This window comes from Kogia breviceps, chromosome 13 (assembly GCF_026419965.1).
Source record: "Kogia breviceps isolate mKogBre1 chromosome 13, mKogBre1 haplotype 1, whole genome shotgun sequence".
Classification (NCBI taxonomy): domain Eukaryota; kingdom Metazoa; phylum Chordata; class Mammalia; order Artiodactyla; family Physeteridae; genus Kogia; species Kogia breviceps.
Genome location: NC_081322.1, coordinates 45,564,004 through 45,589,035, shown reverse-complemented (window position 1 = coordinate 45,589,035; position 25,032 = coordinate 45,564,004). Strand labels below are relative to the sequence as shown.

General features: G+C 41.8%; 1 protein-coding gene across 17 annotated transcripts in view; it reads left to right on the top strand.

Moving 5' to 3' along the window:
• The first annotated feature begins 4,553 nt into the window (after window positions 1-4,553).
• HS3ST5 (heparan sulfate-glucosamine 3-sulfotransferase 5) overlaps window positions 4,554-25,032 on the top strand; it is a 287,406-nt gene continuing 266,927 nt past the window's right edge. For 12 of the 17 annotated variants that reach the window (XM_059082875.2, XM_067011687.1, XM_067011686.1 and 9 more), the window contains exon 1: window positions 5,917-6,692. The gene's annotated coding sequence lies outside the window, so the exon portion shown is untranslated. The other 5 variants (XM_067011683.1, XM_067011681.1, XM_059082868.2 and 2 more) reach the window with 5 other exon arrangements.

Sequence of the window (25,032 nt, the reverse complement as noted above, 5' to 3'; positions counted from 1 at the left end):
ACAATTTCTATCATTATACAAAGATGTTCTAGTACCTCCCATCTTAAAAGAAAACATCCCTTAGTCCCATATCCCTCTCTGGACTATGTCCCCATTTCTTTGCAATTCTTCAAAGAAAAAATTCTCAAAACGCTGTCTGCCTTCACTTCCCTACTTTCATTTCCCATTCACTTTTCAGTTCAAACTCAATTCAGTTTGGCTTTAACCTTGCCATTGAAACTTCTCTTGTAAAGGTTACTAATTATCTCCAGTGTTGCCAAAGTCAATACAGGCGTCCCCATTTTTCTTTTACTGACTTCTGAGCAGTATTTGACATAGGGGCCACTACCTCCTCATTGAAATGCTTTCTTCTCTTGACTTCTGAGTTGCCAGACTCTTAGTTTGCCTTTAATTGGCCAGGCAATTTCTTTTCAGTCTTCTATCTATGCTCTTCCTTCCCTCCTTCCCAATCACCAGGGCTTCTTTCTATTTTATTTCCCTCCACTGGGTGCTTTGATCACCTTCCGTATGCTGATCACTTCCAAATTCATATCTCTAACCCCAGACTTTCTCAAACCTCTGAACGGATATATCTGCCTCCTTAAGTGACATCTCCATTTGGATGCCTAATGTATCCTCTTGGTGGGGACCTTGCTTCACCAAGCCTTGTTACTACTCTATTATCTCCCTTTTCAGTAAATGGTAACAACAGTTACCATTTACCCAGTTGTTCCAAATCTAGAAGTCATCCTTGGTTCCTTACTTTGCTTCACTGCATTCAGTTTATCAGCAAGTCCTATGGCTGTGCCCTTGAAATATATCTGAAGACCATCCATGCCTTTCCAACTAGTTCAAGCCACTGTTATCTTTTTTTCTTAGACCAGTATGTATTTTATACTCACAGACTAGTCACATTTCAAGAGCTTCATGGCCACATGTGCTTAGTGGCTACCATATTGAACAGAGCAGATCTAGAGCTAACTAACATTTCCCTCTTTAACATCAGCTACAGCTTTCCTTACAAAAGCTTTTTGTTATAGTCAAAGGACCTTTTTATCAGCCAATCGACCTACCATCCATTTTCATTTTAACAGTCTTTATACTGTTACCCCTACTGCTTCTTGCAGCCTGGAAAGTCCTCCTTCTACTCTCTCATGGTCTAGGTTCCATTTTTTTTCTTTAAACCCAGTTCAGGTCTACAGCTCTTTGGCAAAACCTTCCTAAAATGGTCCCAGATTACAGTAGTTAGTTCCTGTTCTAGGTTTTATAGGGTACGAGCTTACATTCCTACCTATTAAGGAAGTTGGTAAAAGACGATTTTAGAAAGCTAAACATGGAATGCAATTAGAATTGTAAAACATGCTGTCTTTCTTAATAAAAATAAATTGTAGATCTCAGAAGATTGATACTGAAAACAATTTCTCTGGTAGGGGGAACAGCCTTCCTAGGACTGCTAAATCAATCCACATAATTCCTCTTCTCCTAGAGACCTTTCATGGTTACCCTTGCCTACTGTGCCCCACACCATAATATTGGAAATAAATGCTGCTCTACATTAAGCATGAAGAAAAGTAGAAGCAACGACTCTTCTCTTGATTGCTCCAAAACTTAACTGACACAAAAATGGAATACTCAAAAAGACTTTATTAATAGCCTCAAGGTAATAAAAGCAAAAACATCAGAATTCAGTGAATTTTGACAGTCTCACTTGTAAGATTTAGCTTGTGTCCTGTATGAGCAAGATTACCCCCATTCACATGGGTCATGGGTGGGGAATCAGGAGAGATCTTGCCAGTTCCTCCCATCCTTGCGCCTCTTCTTTCTCCACATAGGGACATTATGGTTAGCCTACATATCTAGCACTTTCTAGACATCTTACTCCTCTTGGTCTAGAGTTGCACTGTCCAATATGATCGCCATGGGCCACATGTGGCTATTGAATACTTGAGATGTGGAGAGTCCAAATCGAGATGGGCTGTAAGTGTACAATACACACCAGATTTCAAGACTCAGTACATGTATGAGTTTTATATTGCTGCTGTAAAAAATTATGATAAATTTAATGATTTAAAACATCCATTTATTATCACAGTCCTGTAGTCCAGAAGTCCTGGTACAGCTGGCTCAGGTGAGCCCTCTGCTTAGCCTTATAAGGACAAAACCAAGGTGCCATTAGCACTGCATTCTTCTGTGGGGACTCTGCAGATGAATCTGCTTCCAAGATCACTCAGGTTGTTGGCTGAATTCAGATCCTTGTGGTTATAGGGCAGGGGTCTCGTTTCTGGAGCTCGCTGAGCTAAAGGCCATCTGCGTTCCTTGTCCCATTGGCCCTTCCATCTTCAAGCATGTTAACTAAATCCTTCTCATGCTTTGAATCTCTCTGATTTCTCTTTGTGTCACGTCTCTTCTGCTTGTCCCCTGAGCAAACGTTCTGCTTTTAAGAACCCGTGTGATTAGGTTGGGCCCATTCAAGACAATCCAGGATAACCTCCCCATTTTAAGGCCTGTAATTTAATTACTGTACATCTTGCAAAGTCTATTTTGCCATGTAATGTAACATATTTACAGGATCCAAGAATTAGGGTGTGGGAGACATTCTGCCCATCACAATGTGAAAAAAATAACGTAAAATATTTCACTAATAATTATATCTTGATCGTATGTCAAAACTATAATATCTTAGATCTATTAAGTTAAACAAAATATAATAATAAATTTTACCTGTTTTGTTTTACTTTTTAAATGAGCTATATAGAATTAAAATTGTACTTGTGGCTCACATTTGCGCTTGCATGACGCTTCTATTAGCCAGCACTGGTCTGGACCTAGAGAGGGGTTAAATCCTCTTGAGTGTCCTCATCGTTTCTGACATCAGATCTGTGGATCCACCTCTTCCATAAGAAACAGTTTCCTTATATTCAGGTGTGGCCTTACACTTTTAGGCCTCTGACTGCTAAACATTTCCTAGCACAATAGAAAACCAGAACTTTCATACAGGGACATTCAAATACAGTGATGGAGCATGGAGATGTGGGCTCAGGGGCTCACTTCTGCAAAAGGTAAGGACTCCTGTTGAACCAGACCTACACCTGATAACCCTAGTGATTACTGAACTCACCCTATGAGAGCAGAGGCTTCTTTTATTCATCTTTTGGTTTCCAGTGGTTGGCACAAAGAGTTCCTTTTAAGAAATATTTACTTAACCAACTGAGTCTAGATGTCAGTGATTAGCTCGTTTTAAAAAAAAAAAGATATAGTTGGAAAACAAGTCAAATACCCTCTAATAATGACAAACATTTCTATACTTTACTGAAAGGACAGCCTCCATTTGAAACCGTGAGCTGAACAATATTTAACGGTTGCATCTTTATGAGACAAGAGAGTGTGATGATGCTCAGAAAAAATATATTCTTTACCAAATGAAAACTAATTAACCAGATGTTTTTATTACTGTGCACTTTATTTGGCTTTGGTGACTAAACCAAACCAATAAATCTGTGACCATTTGCAAAACTGCATTCTAAAAAGATTTTTTGGCTGTGCCTCTTCGTCCAGCGTTTAGTATTATTTGTTTAATTTCGCACGATACTAAAATGTTTCTACTAAAAATGTTAGACACCCACCCACCCTCCTCTGTGCTTTACCTAGCAAGAAAGCCACATTGTTGGAGGAGTTGAAGAGCAGCACACGCTGAAAGCGCATATACCCTGATTTAACCCTCCAACCCAAGGCTAGGCAGAAAGCCTTTCCAGAGCTTTGCTTCACAGTTTCTAGGGTTGTACCTGCTCCCAGCCCCAGGTGTGATCTTGCACAAGCTAGGCAAAATCACTGTGGCAATGTCTTAGTCCATCAGCTACAGAGCTAAGGATTCTCTGAGAAGTTAGGACTGCTGAGAAAGCACAGACTGCTGATGGTTCCTCTCCTGCCAAACATAAACCTGAAGCAAGACAGAATTATGAGAAACTAGATTCATCTCACCCCATCATCCTCCTCAGTAATCTTCCTGGCACAAAAGAAAGAATGAATACCAATAAAAAGGTAATATAAATAAACATTTTAAATAAAGTTGACTAATTGAAAAGACTGATAGATGGAGCGAAGCATTCTTCAAAATCTATTGTCATGCTTTTGCAGACTTTATTGCTTATCAGCATTTTTCCCCTCCAGAAAAACAGAACAGCAACATTTGTTCAGAAAAAAGCAAATCGTGTTTCTTCCTTTATTACTTTTATTGTTTGAGGTTTCTTTTAGACTATAATGTGGCATTGTGATTTTGAGATGGGGGAAAAAACAATCTCTTGTCTTTCAAACATAAGAATGTGATTGTATGCTATTGTTGCCAACAATGAGCTACAGAGGTTAATGGATCACATATCTGGCTAACAGCCATCTTTCTTCCTGCTCACTATATTAAACAATATACATTCTGTTCTTGCTGCTGAGCTTATGATTTTGTCTGAGTAGTTGGTAAATAAGTTTACTTACATTTAAGTTATCTCTTTCTAGAACTCAACAGCTTTGTCCTTCAGGCTGTATCCTGAAATTGAAAAAGTACAGCTTGAGATCCGAGTTCACCACCTTTGGAAGTGATGGTGAGAGTCGGCATGGGGAAGGGGGTGGGGGTCGCAGTTGAATGATAATCTAGAAATATTGTGCCTTGTGAATTGCATCCAACCTTTCATTTACAGATTGCCTAAATTAACAAAGTAAAATTACCATAATAGAAAAGAATGGATACTGGCGGAAGCACCACAATTCTTTCTAGTGCTGTTGCCAGTGAGCATTCCAACAGACCTCTAATTAAATGGACCAATTCTCTCCAGGACCCCAGGTTGACTCGACTCTGCATTCTATGACTCAATTTGAAAACAGATCGGCGCTCATAAGCAATAACGTGACTCCCAGTCTAAAGGACTTTTCTGCGTATTGCATTTGTACTAGGGAATTAATATGAGACCTAATACCTCGAGAGAAAAATAAAAGTTTTTTAAGGAAACTCCAGAGGGGAGAACTTTATCAGTGAGAAAGATATTAGTTTTCCGGGAAATTTTAGTTGGGTGGGGCTAGATGATGAGTGAGGGGACAGGAGTTAGGAAAGAAGAATCAACACATCAGTCTCAGATTAGGTGGGATCTTTTCAATCAGGCAGAAAGCACAGGAAATAGCACGTAGAGTCCACTGCCCCACTGCTATTCTGGGAGCAAGGGGTAGGCGGGACGTTGACTGAATTGGGAAGGACAGTGTGCCTCTCGGGTTTGGGATCTGGAACCAGGAAAAAGGCAGAGCCCTGATCTCCTCTTCCCAGCTAGGCGGTGATCGCCCCCTGCGACTCCGGAGGCACACAGCAGTCTGAGAACCGCCGCTGCCGCAGCCACCCGACCCCTCACAGCCTCCAGCTCTCCCGCCTGGCATGCTGGAGCCACACTCGAGCTCCCTAGACACCTGTGTGCCCCAAGCTCCAGGTCTAGGCCCCTCTGACCCGGGAGAGCCCGGTCTCAGCTTCTCCGACTTCTGTGTTCCCGGGTTCAGCCACCCTGGTCACTTCCGCGGGTTCCCCAAGCTGTGACTTCAGTTGGCCGGGGAGCCCTGAGCGCCCACCCGGCCTCCTCACCGCGCTCCTCGTGGGACGCGCTGCGGTTCAGCCGCAGAACCTCGGCCTCCGGGTAAATCCTCTCCTCCACCTTCTCCGCCTAAGGCCCTGCCCCACCCCCTGCAGCAAGCTGCTCCCGTGTGGGCGGCCCCGCTCTCGGCTGAAGACACCTGCGCTTCCTTCCCCACCCTTCTCCGCCCTTTTCGCTGCGGTTTCTCCCCTGCCTTTGGGAGCTCCAGAGCGGCAGCCGGAGGAGGAGCAGGGGAGGAGGACGAAGGCGAGGAGGGGTGGGGGTGGGGGCGGGGTGGGTGGGGACTGGCAGCCACTCCGCAGCTGGTCGCCGGGGACCCGATCCCTCCCGCGCGCCCGAGTGATGGAGGGGAAGATATTCGCTTAGACACACACGCGCACACAGCTGGGCACGTCTCCGGGAGGCAACCGCCGGGAGCCGGGCGGCGGCCGTGACAGCACCAGCCGCGGGGAGCCGGGCGCCCACGCACCTTTTGGCCCCGGCGGCTCCAAGACCCCGGAAGGGAAGATCCCAGCCGCACTGACTGTTGCCCTTTTAGGCTGCTCGGGAGGAAGCAAGCTGCCTAAGGACCCGTCAGTGAGGACGCAGGAGGTTCTCCGCTCGGCGCTCAGAGTCTGGCGCCGCGCCGGTGCCTCGTGGCGTGAGGAGGATGCTCACCTCCTCCCGCAGAGCCGCTGCGGGCCCAGGCACTGAGCGGACTCGGGCTCCCGCGGCCGCCCCTGCCGTGCCCGCGCCGCGGGAGCGCGCCCTGCCGTACCTGGCTCCAGCCTCCAGGGGAAGTGCGGGAAACGCGCCCTAAACTCCACTACTTCTCGCCTGCCTCCTCCCCTTCCTGGCTCCCCGCCCCAGACCTCGCAGCCGCCGCCTGCGTGTAGGGCCCGCCTGCCTCTTACTCTCACGCGCGCACGCACAGCCCCGCTGGCTCGCTCGCATTCGAGCAGCCTCGCTCTCCGCGGAGCCGAAGCCCGGACGTCCGGAACTACTGCACCAACTGCCAGCGGGACTGCAGGAGACGCCCTGTGGCCCGGCGCGACCCGCCGCTGGCCCCCGCGCCCTGGGCTCCCGCCCACGCTGCCGCCGCCGGGGACGTTGGTGAGCAGGGCGCGCTGCCCGTCTCGCGTCGGGGAGGGGCTCGAGCACAGGGTTCTGAAGCTTCGTAGATTTGGGGGGAAATGACAAGAGGGGAGGTCGCCGAGGAGAGACATCCGTGTGATGCCGGCCAAAGCGCTTTGTGGGGCGCGGTTCTCTTGGGCACTGCCTGGAGGAGACTTTTGAGACGCTCTCTGGGGCTCGAGGTTAAACTAGTGCGAGATGGGAAACGTTAGGGAGGATTCTCGGGGTAGACTGAGAGAGTCGTCGGTGTCAGTCTGTCAGTCTCTCCTCGAGCCGGTCGCAGCGCTCTGGGCTGTCTTTGAGGGAGGTTGGAAACACGCGTTAACTGCGCTCACCGGAGTTTGGGGGCCCGCCCTCGGCCACTTGCCGTGGTGATTGTGGGGCTGTCGCTTGGAGCGCGAGACGGCTTTGGGCGAGTGCGGGGCTGCGAGGCCCGAGGAGGACAAGCAGAGGGCAGGCAAAGGCGCCGTGAACTTGCGGGTGGGGTGCGTTCTCCGCCCCGCCGGCCCCCACCGCTCGAAGTCCCGGTCCCCGCCCCAGGGCAGCCCCAGTGCACGCAGTTCACGCAGCCCTTCGCACCCACCCCCGTCACGCACACACACACACACACACACACTCTCTCTCTCAGGAGATAAATGCAGTGGAGTGGGTGGTCATACCGTTGTTACTCAGAGGTGCGAACACACACACACACTCAGGAGATAAATGCAGTGGAGTGGGTGGTCATACCGTTGTTACTCAGAGGTGCGCGAGGTCGCTGTGGCTACTAACAGGAGCACAGAGACTTCTGTTTCTGGGACTTGGGCGACCGCCTTGGTTTGGGGAAGCCGGGAAGGAGCTCCCAGCCTCCTGCGGATGCCTCTACCTGTGCGGTTTGCACAGCGAGCAAACAAACCTCTGTCACGACTCCGGAATCACTTCACCTTGGTGGGCTCCGCTCTCTGGCTTCCCTCATTGAGTGCTTCAGGGCACCCACCCAAGAGAGCTGCTGCTCAGATCCCGGCCTCCCCACTACTCACCCGGTGGGTCGGACTCTCTCTCTCTCTCTCTCCCCCTCCCTCCCTTCTGCTTTTCTCACCCCCCCCCCCGCACCCCACCTCAGCTTCTTCATGGAAAACATTGATCCCTTAAGGAGAGGTTTAATATTTGCAAAGTGCTTTATATCATATTACTTCGTGGATACATTTAATTGCACTGTAACTCTTCTCTGATTTATGTAAACTTAGTCGGATAAATAGCATTCAGGGTCGGAATGGGGTGGGAGCGAGTGGGTGGGCGTTCTTTCTCTCACGGCGCTCCTTTCTGAACTGATATGCTAGAAGTAATTTAAAGCTGGTGCTTCTGAAAGCTTTTTTGCTCAGTAGTTTTGACATATTTCAGGGCTTTAGATGAATGTTTCCACAGTACTATTTATTTCAAGTATATTCAGCTTCTATTCCAAGAAAAAGTTGAAGATAATAAAAGGGATTACAAAATTGGATATCAAAACTATTTTTAATGTTTTTATTGGTATCAATTATGTTGTAGCAGATTTTTTTTTTTTAAGTTGCCGTAGTGGTTCCTCCTGGTAATGCTCTTAAAAGAAGAAATGAAAACGATAGACTTACCTTCCTCCCTCTGTTTATAAATGGACCTTGCTTAAAGTGACTGAATGAGCGACTGGGTAGGCTTCTTTAGGGATATTAAGTCATTCACTAGTGAACTGATGGAGACACAGGAAGACAGTATAAGAAACATAATGATGGGAAGGAAACTGTTGCTTAAATTTAACTGTCTCCAGTGCAGGGACTCTTAGCAGTGAACAAGAAAACTGCTCTGGCCCTTTCCAGCTTACTCTGGTCTATTTAAAATATACTCTTTCCTGGATTAATAAAATATATAGAAACATCATCAATAATATAGAGTAATATTTTCAAATAGGTGCCTAAAAGGGATAATATGGGAAATCACAAGCATACTCTTCAGAGTTTTGCAGAAGTACTAGGATCATGGTTTCTAGGTTAAGCCAGACCTCATTCTTAAATTTTAGTGTCCCTTTGACACTTCCCTTAGAAGTCCCTTCGACTTCTTTGTGAGCAGGTGATGCCCACAGTGAGTTGACTATGCTTGCGTCACTGTCTGTACCATTTTGCAGGCATGCACAGATGTTTTTGAATGAATAATCTTCTTACTCACTGAATTTCCACTCATTCAAAACGGAGCACAGGAGTACACGCAGTATGCAAAGCTCAGCTGAGTGTTATTTTAAATAACAAGGAAGGGTTTCCAGTGGAAGCTGGGTGCTTGCTCCTACACTGTGTAATGTAAAAAGAACTGCAGAACAGTGACTTATTTAAGGAAGCAGCATTTTACCCAGAGTAGGTGGTCAATCATGAGTTGTTGACTCAAAAATCATACAAGATGTTCACTAGCTGAGTTCCCTTTCACCATAAATCCCACCATTATTCTTAACACACTGTGTCATTTAGCTATGACTCAACTTCAGAGAATTGATGTTGACTTTAATCTTCTCACTCTTTGAATACTTTGGAGAAATAGAACTATCTGTGCACTGCTCTAGCTTTCTGTGTGTGATTTCTATGAAGCAGTGCCAGATCTGCATATGTCATTAGTATTCATTTATGAGTAAATGCAAATGTTCCTGTTGCACTGAGAAAGCTAACCCGAATTCCTAGAATGCAACAAATATTATGCTCCTTTTCTCATCTTTTTATTTTTATAATCTCAGAAACAGTAACATCTCTTACAAGTGCAGTTATATGTAAAAGAGCAGGTTAACAAAAATGGTTATTTAGGATTCTTTAGAAAAAGGGAAATACCTTATGGAAATTTTATTTGAGAAGAATTTTCTTTAACTCTGTTGGTAGGTCTGCCAGAGTGGTCTTTTATTTTAGCGATGTTCATTCATGAATGAAGTAACTCTCAAGGTTACTTCCTAGTAAAAGGAGATAGCAATCCCTTAGTAAAGGGGACACTTGCTAAAAATGATGCTTAAAACGGGGAATAGAGTGTAAGCAGTAACACTCTTGTGCCACTAAAATTATGTGAATACTTGTATATTTTATTTATGCATGATTTTTAAATTTTCTATTTAATACTTTATTCAAATATTTCCTATTCTGAGATTATTGCAATTAAGTGAGGAGTTATTGATGGGTAATGGAATTATAGCTTGTTTTGTTTTAAGAAAAGATGAATAGTCTGAAAGGAGAGAGCAAGTCAAGTTAAGGAAATGATTGTCAAACCTCAGATTTATCTTCATTCAAGTTCTGTCCTTTTTTTTGGTGGGGAGGGGGAGCTCAAAACCAAAATCACTAGTTAAACTTTCACTATGACCTAAATTGTTACTATTTAGAAAAATCCTACATTGTAATTCTTCTGTGAATTTAATACAAATTCTTTAAAACCAGCAAAAGTATAACTTCTTTCCCACTGAAATCCAGTTTAATTGTTGACAAATTTTGCTCAGTCTAGAACCGATATTTGTTTCTGAGGCTCATGAGGTTATCCTAACCTTTACAGCAGGAGTGCAATTAAAGCAAGATATTAAGAACTACTCTTGAAAATCACTGATCTAACTCAAAACCATTTCAGAGCGGCTAACACTTATCGAAAGTAGAAGTAAAAGATTGTATCTGGAGATCCCCATAATGTATAGGCAGGGTAAATGAACCTCTTTAAAACTCATATGCAAGTTCCATTATCACGTCTTAACTAACATTTGGTACAATGGATTATTTTCCCTCTTCTTGAAAAGTTTTACAAAAGAAAGCTCTGTCAGTGTTAAGAGATGTTGGCAGAGTTGGTTTGACTTTAGGCCATTTTACCTGGATTGTGTGTGGGAGGTTGGTAAGTTACATCTATACACACACGTGCTTCTGTATAAATATTTATATACATATGAGCACATCTCTATCTACTTGTATACTTTATATACTTGTGTATGTTTAGGTATGTATCTACGTTTTGTCTCATAACTTTGAACAATAGGAAGAGAGTCCCGTATTGTGGCATATGTGGTTTGTGAAGTCATCATTATCTGGAGAATGATACTTAGTAAATGCTCAACTAGTTTGATGTTAAAAAATTGGGAGTGTACTAAACTTTTTTGAACAATTTATTTAAAAAACACTTATCATAACCTTTAGTATGTGCCTGACACTGTCCAAAGAACTCTGCTAATATTAACTCACTTAATTCTGGTAGCCACCCTGCTCTCCCCAGAGGGAAAATAAATAGGTAAAGTGGATGTTTTTATTATTATCCTCATTTAGGAGGTGAGGAAGTGAGGATCAGCAAGCCTAAATAAATGACTTGAGCCCCACACCTGCTAAATGGCAGAGCTGGCCTTTGCGCTCAGGCAGTCCACTGTGCTGTGCCACTACTCTTGAACAGATGTGTTTTCTTTTAAGTTTACTTAAACAGGGAACCAAAGGGGGACCAAGTTCAGTTGTAAAGTAAATGCATTCTAGTAACTGAGATTTATGACAGTTCAAGTTAGAGTGAATTCTTTTTTTTTTTTTTTTTTTTTTTGCGGTATGCGGGCCTCTCACTGTTGTGGCCTCTCCCATTGCGGAGCATAGGCTGCGGACGCGCAGGCTCAGCGGCCATGGCTCACGGGCCCAGCCGCTCCGCGGCACGTGGGATCTTCCCGGACCAGGGCACGAACCCGTGTCTCCTGCGTCGGCAGGCGGATTCTCAACCACTGCGCCAACAGGGAAGCCCTAGAGTGAATTCTTAAGGAATTTGTAAGGAAGGTGATTGGCACGAAACACAGAAATAACCTGATCTAGAGCAATGCTAGAGCCGTGCTATAGCGTAATGCAGTTTTTAATCGTCTCAACAATTTTCGTAGGTTCAACTACTTTTTAAAATTAGCTAACTTAAGAACTGATGCCATATTTAAGTAGTTTTAATAACTCAGAGGTTCTGATACTGCATGTTTTATGCTTGCCATTAATATCCTTATAATGTCGGCTTCTTGCATAGAGGTCAGTGTTATGTGTTCCTACATGGTACTTGCCAAAGGAATCAGAGTTTAATGTGAAAGTGTGAAATGAGACCTATGCTGCTCTGACCCATCTGGCATACAGCAGGTATCCAATTAATGTTTACTGCCCAAACTGATGAAGGGTATTCTAGAAGTTGATAGTCCAGAAACTTTACATGTCTTTAAAATTGCATAGTTTTAAGATTGTGATTCAATATTGTACAGGCTTTTTCCTTCGTTGTGATGACCTCAGGACATCACCATCTATGAAACCCTGTGGAATAATAATCTTTTTAAGATTGAGTGGCCTGAGATGAAGGAAGATGATGGTGAAGGAAAGTAAAATAATAAATTGATTAAAGTGTTTAAATTTAGAATTTGAGAAAAGGAAAAGTGCCTGTAATTTTACCTTTTATTTTAAAAAGGCATATAAGTACACTACCAAATGTAAAATAGACAGCTAGTGGGAAGCAGCCACATAGCACAGGGAGATCAGCTCGGTGCTTTGTGACAACCTAGAGGGGTGGGGTAGGGAGGGTGGGAGGGAGGGAGATGCAAGGAGGAGATATGGGGATATATGTATATGTATAACTGGTTCACTTTGTTATAAAGCAGAAACTAACACACCATTGTAAAGCAATTATACTCCAATAAAGATGTCAAAAAAAAAGAAGGCATATAAGACATAATTAACATTAAGTAACAGAATCTTTATACTGCTAATGGGGTAGCACAACTCTTCTATCATAAATATTAACAACTTTACTATTTGAGTATAGTTTGGGGAACTATTTAGGAACATATTTAAATGTCATTGTAATGCTGTTTGCCATAGCCTAAGTCAAGTCAATAAAAAAAACACAATAATTCTGAATGCGCCTCAATATAAATAAGGTATTATGTTATAAGTACTGGAGTCAGATAGAGCTGGCTGAATTAGAATCCCTGCTTCATGGCTTGTTAGCTGTGGGATCTTGGACAGATTACTGAACTTGTCTAATTCTTAGTAATCTTATCTGTTATATGGTTACGGAAATAGCAGTTCTAGATTTCCCTATATCTAGATTTGATAATATATGTAAAATGCCTAGCATACAGTATCATGCATAGTAAAGATTCAGCAAGTAGTCATTCATATCGCTGTTATCATCTTTAATATCACTGTAATATCATCAGCAATGGTTAAACATAATGGGTACATTATTCTCTCTGTATCTATCTATTTATCAATCTGTCTTTATGTATGTGTGTATCTTGAATTGGTTGTTTTCCATTACAAAGCATAGGTTCTCTGGACTGTCTCACTGTTGATAGAAGGGTATGAAGAGAAGAAATATGTGTTTCAGAGTTAAGCGTGATTAAAATGTTACTGGATTTGAAGGCCTGTGTCAAGCACAGAAATTGAGAGGAGGCTTTTGGGACAGCTACTGCACAGTTTTTTCTTGCAAGGCCCAGCTATGTATGTTTACATAATTCTTTGAAAGATGTATCCTCTTATACAAATACAGTTAATGGGGAAGAACAAAAGGTTTTGCTAAAAGCATTGACCTATTTATATTTATCTTTTTATACTACATGAGTTGAAGTATTAGGATGCACAGTAATTTCTTTCCTTTTATACTTTTATACCATATAGATTTCATGGTTTAAAAAGCTGTTTCCTAACTCAGATGATTAAATTTGAGTAACTTGATTTAAAAGTTTAATTATATTCTTAGATTATTTTTCTGTAATGCATTTAATTCCGGTAGCCACCTGGCTATCCTCACTTTACAGACTTATAAAGCTTAAAATTATGTTCCTCCATGTCCTAATAGATATACCCATTTACCTCTTTTATCTTTGTAAAAATAATAAATGATAATAGCTAACAATTAACATTTACTAATGTACCAAGCTTTGTATAGGTCTTAACACATTTCTTTCCCACAGTGCATTCAATAGGGTATGTGTCATTAGTATTTCCATTTCACAGATAAGGAAACTGAGGCCCAGAGATGTCGTCTAACTAGAGTGGTGGAGCCATAATACAAACCCATGTCATCTGGCCCAGAGCCCACACTTACCCACACCATCAGACTTCTGAGTAGCAATTAACCCCCAAGCACCTCCCTGTATTTCTGGGCCTTGAAACCCATGCCTTCCTATTTCCCTGTGTCCTCCCTGCAACAAAAGAGGGGTTTACCTTCAGTAACGTTTACTTTCCTGGCTTTGTCCTATCACACTATTTTCCTGTGTATGTACAACGGCCACAAAAGCAAATAATGAGACCATATTAATTTTTAGTAAATGGTTGGATCTGTTTTTTCAATAGATTTAAATTGGTTGCCAAGATCCTGCTAAATAGTTGCATTTATGCTCTGTATGCTGTGGTAGGGAACTACCAATCCATGTTAGTGGAATTTCTTTTTCTGGTGAGCCAGCCGCCCGTGACCTGAGCGTCCTAACTGCCTCACTTTTTCTGAGCTGAATGAAATAGTATAGGACCAAAGGACACTGGGAAGGGGCTCTTCACCTCACGGATACAGTGTGCATAAGCAGAAAGGCTCACTATGGGGAGCTCCGGGGTTCCTGGGGGTCTGAAGGGTTCCTTCCTCCTAAGAATAGCTGGAAAAGGCCCAAGGACTGTTCCATGGGCCACCTGCCTGAGTACCTCTCAAGAGCCGGGATTGTGCTGGATTGTGTCCTTGTCACCTTTTTCTCCGTGGTACTTGGCACATGGTATAAGGCTGGGAGACTCGGAGTTTCTTCCTTCAGGCATCAGAACCTGGAAAGCAGAGAGGTGAGGGATCCAGCCTGGAAAGACACAAGGAGGGAGGTGGAGGCAGAAGACAAGGCAGATAAGGGGGTGCGAGGGGGTGAAGGGCTGGCAGATGGATTGGTAGCCAGGGGCGGTACTTGCTTTCATTTCATTTTTATTCAGGTTATGGTTATATTCCTCTGTTCCCAAATCTAGCCTAGATCTGCAGTGAGCACTTAACCCTGATATCTGACTCTGTAAAATGAAGAACATTATTGCCTACTGTCCTGGTAGCAGTATCTGGCACACCATAAAATTTTAATAAGCATTAGCTATAATTATTATTTCTTGATTTTCTGCAGACAGAATTATGTTTTCTTAATCAAGTACTTATTTTTATATACCGTTTACTCTGAAATGGATGACTAGACAGTCAAAGGTTACTAGACAGCATTTAGTTTTGGTGTTTCTGAATTCTACAAATACTAGCATCCTTTAAATAAGGGACACCCAACTCTGTACTTACCAACAGTAAGATCAAGAGTTTAAGAATTTTCTACTCTCTCACTTCGTCCCAGCTTACCCTTCCCCCTTCCCGTGTCCTCAGGTTCATTCTGTACGTCTGCATCTTTATTCCTATCCTAGGTTCAGCAGAAACTAATACAACATTGTAAAGCAGTTATACTCCAATAAAGATGTTAAAAACAAACAAGCAAAAAAAAGTTTAAGAATTTTCATACATCATTTCTTTTTTTTTTTCAAATAAATTTATTTATTTTATTTATTTATTTTTGGCTGCATTGGGTCTTCGTTGCTGCACGCGGGGTTTGTCTAGTTGTGGCGAGCAGGGGCTACTCTTCATTGCGGTTCACAGGCTTCTCATTGCGGTGGCTTCTCTTGTTGCAGAGCACGGGCTCCAAGCACACAGGCTTCGGTAGTTGTGGTGCACGGGCTCAGTATTTGTGGCGCATGGGCTCAGTATTTGTGGTGCACGGGCTTAGTTGCTCCACGGCATGTGGATCTTCCCCAACCAGGGATCGAACCCATGTCGCCTGCATCAGCCGGTGGGTTCTTAACCACTGAGCCACCAAGGAAGTCCCACACACCATTACTTTTTTAATGTTACCTCTTCTCAGATACTTTGTTATTTTGCTCTTCTGTATTGGTAGCATCATCTGTCCAGATACCCAAGAAAAGTGAGAAACCAAGAAAAATAGTTAAAGGATCCGAGTAGGAACACAGGTAACTGGGGATCATCTTGTATTTTTCCTTCTCTTCCTCTAGTTTGTCACCAAGACATTACAGTGTTGCCTTTTGAACATCTACCTACTACCAGCCCCAATGCTCCTGCTTCAGTTCAGGCCATCAGAACTTCTCACCTGAATCACTAGCTTCCTTATTAGCTTCGGGTCTCCATCCTCTTCAATGCCTCTGAAATTTTTTCTGAATGCAAACCTGATCACGTAATTCCCCTGCTTAATAACCTGTAGCATCCTTTGCCTTCAGGGTAAAGTTCAAGCTAGCTCAATTTTCAAAGTCCTTACTGTTTCAGTGGCCCAGCCTGGGACTCATCTCCTGTCACTCAACCTGAGGTCCCTTCAATTGGGTGATTCCAAGCAAAGAATAGAGCGTGCTCTTTCACACTTTCAAGCCATTGTACATGCCGGCCCCTCTGCAAGGGGATTTTCTCTGCTTGTCTAACTTCTTGTCTTCCTCACCACTTCTTTTTTGTTTTCTTACTCTTCTCCTTCTTTGTAGCCTACTCACCTCACTCCCAAGCCAGGATGGGTTAGCTTTCTGATCCTCTATTATATGTAGTTTATTGAATTGTTGGTTTATTTGTTCATGAACTGAACCCCCAAAGTACATATATGCATACTCGTCCTAACCCCCACCGGTGCCTGGGCCTGTACTTTCATCCCTCACCCAGCACAGGGCTGGGAAAGACATGCTGGTAGTTGTACATACTCTATAGTCTTTGTGCCAGGATGCCTTTGTTACTGAAAGTCGGCTTGAGGAGAAGGACATTTTTTGTTGTTCGAGAAGAGAGCCAAGTGGGTCTTAAAAGCCAAGTTGGGGGCTTCCCTGGTGGCGCAGTGGTGGAGAGTCCGCCTGCCGATGTGGGGGACACGGGTTCGTGCCCCGGTCCGGGAGGATCCCACATGCTGCGGAGCGGCTGGGCCCGTGAGCCATGGCCGCTGAGCATGCGCGTCCGGAGCCTGTGCTCCGCAACGGGAGAGGCCACGACAGTGAGAGGCCCGCGTACCGCAAAAAAAAAAAAAAAAAAAGCCAAGTTGGCAAAAGGGACCCTGACGCAGGAGGGGGTGTAGTGCAGAGAAAGGAACTGGAGATCTTTGTGAGTGTGTTGCCCTGTCGATGCTCATAAGAGAAAACAAGGTCTCTGTTCTCCCCACACCTATCTTCACCAGTCCACAGGTGGGAAGTATACCTCTGTCCCTGCTGTCTAAACACTTGCCACTGAGTGTTGCTTGCCAGCTTCAACCAGCTGGTGTGAGCAGCAAGAAACAATATCATGACAGTAGTTCAAAATCATCACTCCTACATTCGGCCGCTAATTCACTGAACACCTCCTATAATCCAGGAGTATCATTTAGCTGATTCAAAAGACTGAGTTTGGCACATGACAGGCTATTCAAGATGCAGTGAAATTGTGGTTGTAGGAACACATAAAAGTCAGAAACTCTCAGAGGTTCCACCACTATCCATATTTGTTTTCTTGGTTTTTTCCTTTGAATACTTTTTTAAGGAGCTTAGTGGCCATTCAGTGTATCCTTTCTTTGACTGAGATGCTGATCACTTGGAATTTTTAACATTTTGGTTTTTTAGAACTATCTGGAATAACTCACATTTTCTCAGTACAGGAGGTTAACATTTATGCCATGAAAAGGGAGAATTTATACCATTCCCCCCAGACCTTTCATCTCTTACCCAAAGAAGGAGTACTGGGAAAAAGAATACAAGTTAGAGTCTTTTGCCTACTGTATTTCAAAAATACACTTAGGTTGTTCCGCTTTTTTTCATTATTTTTCCATCTGGGAAGCTTTTTTTTTTTTCCACCTGGGATGAACAACCGAATTATTAATTCTATTTAAATAATGTGCTGTATTCAGAAGAGTAGCTGCCAAATTTGTTGGGACCTATAACAAGACAATTAATTTTCTAGCAACACGAGGACTATTGAGTGTTGGATATAAAACAGATGGTGGGGGAAGAGGATGAGGCAGTCAGGATGCTGCGAGGGGTGTGATAAGTCTTTCAGGCTGTGTGGGGTAAAGCCACTTGTGTGCCAAGCCTCCCTCATACTCCCTGCTGTGCTTATTTGCTCTGGAAGTAATGATACTTCCACCCCTCCATCACTTCTCTCCTGGAGACTGCAGCTTCCCTGCCCCACTGCCACCACATTCATTTTAAATGACAGGGGAAGTAAGGGGAGGTGAGGGCAAAAGGTCTGCTCCCCTTAGACCCCAGACACAATGCCAGCATCTGTGGCAGCCCCAGCACCTATCCCATGGAGCGAATCAGGCTGCCATTACCCTTGTCCTGACATTGCTTTTAGTCCTGCAGATGTAGAGCTTTAAAGAGTTTGAGGTTCATTTCAGAATCAGTTAAGATAAATTAATATTACAAGCAAACACCATGCTTTTTTTTTTCATTCGCAGATTTCAAAGACCTAAAGTTTAAACATTTCCCCAGAGAAAACCTGGTTGAATATCAGTGAAAAATGCTTACAAGAAACAGTTACTACCCCACCTCCCCCTAACCACCTTTCACAGTGATCCTCCTCTGTGTCTAATCCAGTTTGTGAGAATTAGCAGGTACGTTTATACGGAGCTCAGTATTTGATAGTAGAGGTTACAGTGACTTCACCGTTGACGCTTTTCTTATAGATTACCATCATGACACATTTTTTTTTCATGACACATTTTTAACTCTGTGAAAGTCACAGTACTTGTTGGTGTGACAAAGGTGATGACGTTTAGATTTCAGATATTAAAAAAAAGAAAAACTATGTAATTGCAAACTTTGTCACTCATTCACCAGAGAAATACAGGATAACCTAGTTAAGATAAAGTTACAATAGAGCTACTCATTCATCATAAAAGAGTGAGTTTCTGATCTGAGGAAGTAAGCAGTCACCTTGCCTATCCCACCCTCTCAATATCAGGCACATCTTTTATCATTTAAAGTAGAGCTCCCTAAAATAGATTACACTGACAAGTAGTAATTACTGACAGCTGCATTTAATTAGCAAAGCAGATTCCTGCTCGTGACAATAAAGTATTATTACATGTTTAGCATTAGCAGTGGCAGTAAAAGAGGTGACTTTGCTAACACAGAACTAGAAGACCCGTTTTCTTTATTTAAAAACACACAGAGTCTGGCTGGAATTGAGCTTGTGCTACGTGGGAGTGTCTATGGTTACAAAAAGAAAGAAAAACATTAACTATATAAGTGTTTTTGTTGTTGTTGTTGTTGTTTTAAACAGGCAGACTGTATAAGGAATAAGAAATAGTCCGGTGCCAAACATTGGTCCCCGGTCTGGAACTGTGTGTCTTTTTTTGGTGTGTCTGAGTCTGTGTGTACGTTTGGGGGGAGTGGGAGGCAGGGGTGGTGGAGGTGTTTGGGTGACAAAGACAGAAACACAATTAACCATGTAAATTAGTAACTTCTGATTATGTTGACACTCTGGATCTTCCCCTTTCCTTCCTTCCTTCCTTCCTTCCTTCTTTTCTTCCTTCCTTCCCTCTTTATTTTTTTGTGCTTTACCCTATATACAACTGTGACTTGTAGAGTATATGAAAAGTATATGCAATCAAATTTAGGATTTTCTATACATTCTAAATTTTAAAGTTAATTGCAATTTCTATCCATTCCTTCTTATAATATAAGCTTGTCCTATCTCGCACTGCCCCTGTTATTCCTACCCTCCCCTGCCCTATCTTGCCCTCATCTGGTAATTTTTACTAAGCATGAACATATAATGGTGGGATTCCAGACATCAAAATAGATGGTCAATATTTTGAGCAACACGTACCACCTTCCTAACATCATCAAACTGCAGTGCATAGGTAGCTGCCACTAACTTTAAGAAGGGCTGCAAAGAACGCTCAAAGTAACAGTCCTTGACTTACATGACATTTGCTATTTTCATTACTTAAGTGTATCACTCGAGATATATAAACAGATCAGCTTATTGCAGCATTATCAGTAGAACGTTAGTCCAGGAACCTAATATATTTTCTCACACTCATGGAACCTAATTCAAAAATATTTACTGGAGGTCCAAAATCTGAAGCAAAAAAATATGATGTTGCATGTCTGGAAGCTGTTTTCACTGAGAAAGCCCAGTGTGTTTTCACGATGCTTCTTTAAGTTATCTGGACGGCATTTATTTTTCAGTTTGTAAAAATAGGCTCAGTATAATATACTGCCATCTTTTAACTTGCCACTTATAAATGCTGTATCCATAAAAATTAACTTATGTATCCATGGTAATAAGAGGCAAGATGAATATGAATAAAGAAATCCTAAATTGATCCTCCGAAAAATTTCCATCATCAAACTGTTGAGCAGACTTGCTAAATGTCTTTTGGTGTTTTTTATCCTCTCTCCCACTCACCCTCTAGTGGACATAAGCTAAAGAACAAGGGGGCTTCCCATGACAGCCTGAGCAAGGTAAACAGTGGAGATTCCACAAAGGGTGAGGCCAACCCACTAGTTTGATACTTATTATGATCCACAAGGACAATATGACGACCAACTGCATTCACAGCCCCCCACTAGGCAGTGTACCATCTTCATTCTCAAATACTGATTATTCTAACAAGGGTATTTAGAAAAAAAAAAAAAATTCAGGAGCTTATCTGTATTTCAGGGAGATTTTACAAAAAGGAAATTCTAAGGAGCAGCATTTGTATGGATACTAAATATAAATATCTAAGTTAAGACCATTTAAGAGTTATTTTGAATATTAAAGTACAAAGCTTCAATAAAACCCTAAATTTAAAGCCCTACTGAGTCTTATACTATATTGGTATTTAAGTCCTATTAAAAATAGAGGTTAATTTTTATTTTGTGCTTTAGAAACCAAACAAGAATAGAAGATTCTTCACCGAAAACAGCTTATAGGATTCAGGGACATTGACTAAAAAGTATTGTGATCATTGAAATTGGGTATGTTTGACAACTCAATGTTTCAACTATAAAACTTTCCAAAATTAGATCTATAAAATTGGAAACTCTGCCTGCAACTGCTCTAATTACTGTGCTAGTTCATAAATCAGTACTGAGGAATAAAGACCCAAATATTCTCTTTTAAAAATGTCTTTGACTCTTAATATTGTCATTACTCAGAATTCCATTTTCAGTCATTAGGCAAATACTTGTTGAAGGCCTACTGTGTACTACAGATGAAGAAAACACAGTCCTCTGGCTTCAAAGAGTCAGGTGAAAAAGTAAATTATTACTTTACAATTTAATAGGGATCCATTTATTTTCACTTCTCCCCTCCCACCAACTAAAATGTAAAACCCACTGAAAGCAAGAATTTTTATCTACCAATATACCCTAAGTATGCTAAAATATTACCTGGCACATAGTAAGTGCTCAATAAATACTTATTGAATGAAATCATAGTTATATGAGGTATTAAAGAAGAAGAATAGAGGAACAGAGAAGAGCCTGGGAGGGAAAGGAGTAAGAAAGTACTTCCAGGAGGAGGTAAACCTTGAACTCAGTCTAGAAGCTCTAAATGGAAAATAATTTGAGCAAAGCTTACAGAGGCCACATATACCTGCATAAAGCTGAGTGGGTTTGTTTGTCTTTTTTTTCTTTTTGTTTTGTTTTCTTTTTGTCTTGAAACATGCCTTAACACTGAGTCAAAGAAACACTACTTTGACAGCCAAAAATAGTATATAAGAAATTTGAGTCTTGGGATGCAGCAGAACTCCTTGAGACGCCTCTGTCCATCTCTATGTGTGTATCACATACACAACAGCTGTATCTAGAATATGCCTTCCTTCTCTACAAATGCTTAATGAAACTATCCCCCAATTCAACCCACCTCAACAAAGGAACAACACTTTGATCATGTTTCTATCCCACTATATTTTTGAACCAGTTACCTAATTTTTATCAACATTTGTCTATAATACACATTTTTAAACTGGAGCAGCCTTTGCTATGAAGCCTAGGCTAGCTATTTCGTGGTTTAAATAGGCTCTTATTTTAACCCTTGATCAATTATGCCTAGATAACTAACCCGATCAAGCTGACCTGTAGAAACCACTTGGGTCTCTGCCCTAAGCCAAGTCTAGTACTACAGAGGAAGCATAAATCATCTGCAGATGCTAAACCTAGCAGTCTGTTTATTCAGAAAGTGGGAGATTAGGCTGATGCATTCAAGGTTCATTTCCTACTATAAGGCAATCCAAAGAGTTTTTTTAAATCTTTGCTTAAATGTTTCTTTCTCCAGATTATTGGCCTGGAACCCAGTGTAGGCATCTTCTTCATGTATAACTATCATTTCCTAGTTTGACAGTACTTCACTGACTAGCCATATGACTAAAGCTGTCCTATGTTATAAGGTCCTTTAAGTTGGATGAGACATATTATCAGCAATTGGAATCGCTAGAAAGCATAAGAGTGGTGATCCCACAGACTGAAAGGAGGCTATAATGGGGGTTTGCTCAAGTCTGCAGTCCCATTCCTGGTCCATCTGAATGCACTTGATTATGGAGGCTGAAAGTCTTCTTTCAGAACATCACTGTATGAAGAGGCTACTGACAGACTTCATGCATCCTGGCTGGAGAATGCAAAAGACATAAAAACAAGTCAGTAACTGACAAGTGACCTCTAAAGTGCACAGAGACGTAGTTTACCAAGAAATACCCTGTTTTTTTTTTTAAGGGAATTTATTTTAATGGCAAATATCTGCAAAAAACTCAGGAGAATAAATCCTAGCCTACATAATGATTAAATAATTTGGGGGGAAGAGTGTTCACTTTTTAAAACTTGGAGTCAGAGCCATCTAACTAATGTTGCATCAGAACGTCTTAGATCCACGGATTTTGTTCCATTGTACAGTGGTTGAATGTCAAAAGCCATGTGTACATGATGAATAAAAGTGATGAGCTGAAACCATAAAACTGCCCATGTCAGAAACTACTTGTCTCTCCAGGGCCAAGTTAGAAGAAATGAGAGTTTTCAGAAAAGATATTCAAGGCAACACAGGTGTAACTCTCTTCACATGATCCAGAATCTTAGAAACTTTCCAATTTTTCGGCTGCCCATGAGGCACGGCAGCCCTGTTGTCTAAAAGGGAATGAGAATGTGTAAGCCTTTTCAAGCATTTACGTTTTATGTGCAATAATGGCTACAGCAGTGCACAGTACCTCTTCTGTCAGGTTATGTTTATCTCACGCAGACCCCTTCCTTTTTATTCCCCCCTTGAATCTCAAACTCTCAGGAGCTAAGACCAAACACAAAGAAGTCAATTCCCCCCACAGCGCTCCTGCTGGAGTCTCCTCAGGATGTCTTTGTTAACCCTCCCCTTGCGACATGAGCGTTCCTTCAAAGTAGCCTTCTAGATTTCTTTGGCCCTAAAGTTAAAACTGTGTTTTTCTTTTGAGAACTTTTGAAAATATCCTCTGTCTCAAAATTAAGATCAAAAGTACTGAAACCTGTACTCCTTAACCCAACCCAGGCCAGCATAGCTTTATACCCTTGATAACTTTGTATACTTTAGCTTTCCATTCATTTAGAAGGAAAGTGTAAACTAAATATATAGAAATAATACGATTTGCATTGATTGAGTTGCCATTGACTACCACATGCTATATTAGAACCTTAACACGCACTGTTATTTTCTTCTTTTTTTCCAGCTTTATTGAGGTATAATTGACCAATAAAATTATAAGATAGTTACAGTGCACAAGGTGATGTTTTGATGTACATATACATTGTGAAAGGATATCCCCCGCCCCCGCAAGTTAACTAACACATCTATCATCTCACATATTTACTTTCTAAAAAAAAGTTTTTACAATAGGTCCTTGTTGGTTATCGATTTTAAATATAACAGTGTGTAAATGTCAACCCAATGAGGTAGGTTCTCTTCAACTTTTATAGATGAGGAATTGCAGCTGAAGTTAAATTGCTCAAAGCTGAAAAGTTAGGAAGAAGTAGAGATGGGAACTGAACTCCTGTCTTTCTGATTCCATAAATTCGTGACTCCTGCCACCAGTCATATTACCCACTGTAGGTTTTTCTGAGCATAAAATTGAGGTATTCGTGTACTATTGATACTCACCAATAGATTAATGATTTTACCTGTATCCCCCTGTACACACTTAATAGTCATCTGAACATGAGTCCTTGAATGCCTTAAAAATTTTATATATCATCAAATTTGTGCCAGGTAGTTTACATATGTTATCTTTCTCTAATCCCAATAACAGTCCTGCTTTAGTATTATTTTTTCCTTGTGCCTTCTAGGTAAAAGAGCTTCCTTTCATTCTGGTGTATGACTTTTTATCAAGTATGTTAGGAATGGGCTAGGTTGAGCTGAGGTAACAGAAGACCCCATTTCAATGGTTTCGCATCTCAAAGGCTCATTTCTCCCTCCCACCACATGTCTACTGCAAGTTGGAGGGCTCTGCCACAAGGTGATCTGCTCTGTCAGAGCAGCGTCCGTGGGGAACATTGCTGATCTTGTGGCATAGGGAGGAGACATCACTGTGGAAGACATGCTAGCTGTCTAGGCTTCCCTCTGGAAGTGACACAAGTCACTTGTATTTACTTTATTAATCAAATCAGTTCCTATGACCAAGTCCGACATCAGTGAGGCCAAGAAAATACAGTTTTCTCCCAGACAGGAGCAGCAAGTATTTGGAAGTTTAATACTGTCTATGACATTACATATGCTCATCATATCTTAAAACTATGGTATGTCTAGTCTCTTTAGTGGGTAAAAGTCAGAGAAACCTTCAGAGAGACTGGAAAGTGTAGATGGCAAGAAGGGAACTACGCTGCAAGGAATTTTCTCAAGGGCAACCTTAACAGCTCAACAGAAATGACCTCCAGAATTCTTGTCCTTTCACAAGTAGTGTTGTTTCTTCATGTCTATTACTTTTGCTAAAATGGATTTTAGTCATTATCAAAAGGGAATTTATACACTGCACTGTTGCCTTTTTGAATTTAGAGTATATATTTAGAATTTGGAAGCACTTTCTCTGATGTCAGTTCTGCAGCTGTTTTTTTTTTTTTTTTTAATGTGTTATATGAGCAAATGTGATTGTAACTGTAAACACAGTGCAAGGAAAAAGCAGGCCCATCTGTCTCTTTCAAACTTGATTAGCCAAGGTTGTGCAGACCATATTTTTAGTATGGTCTTAAAATTAAGGTTAAGTTGCTTTGAAGCTAGTTGACGACTATAGATTTATTCGTTTTCAGGGTTAAGATAAAACAAATTGAAAATATATACACATTCCCAAAGACACATTATGTTGCTCCTTTAAAACCACATTTATTTTTCAGTTGCATGGGAAATAACATTTGCAGGCATAGAG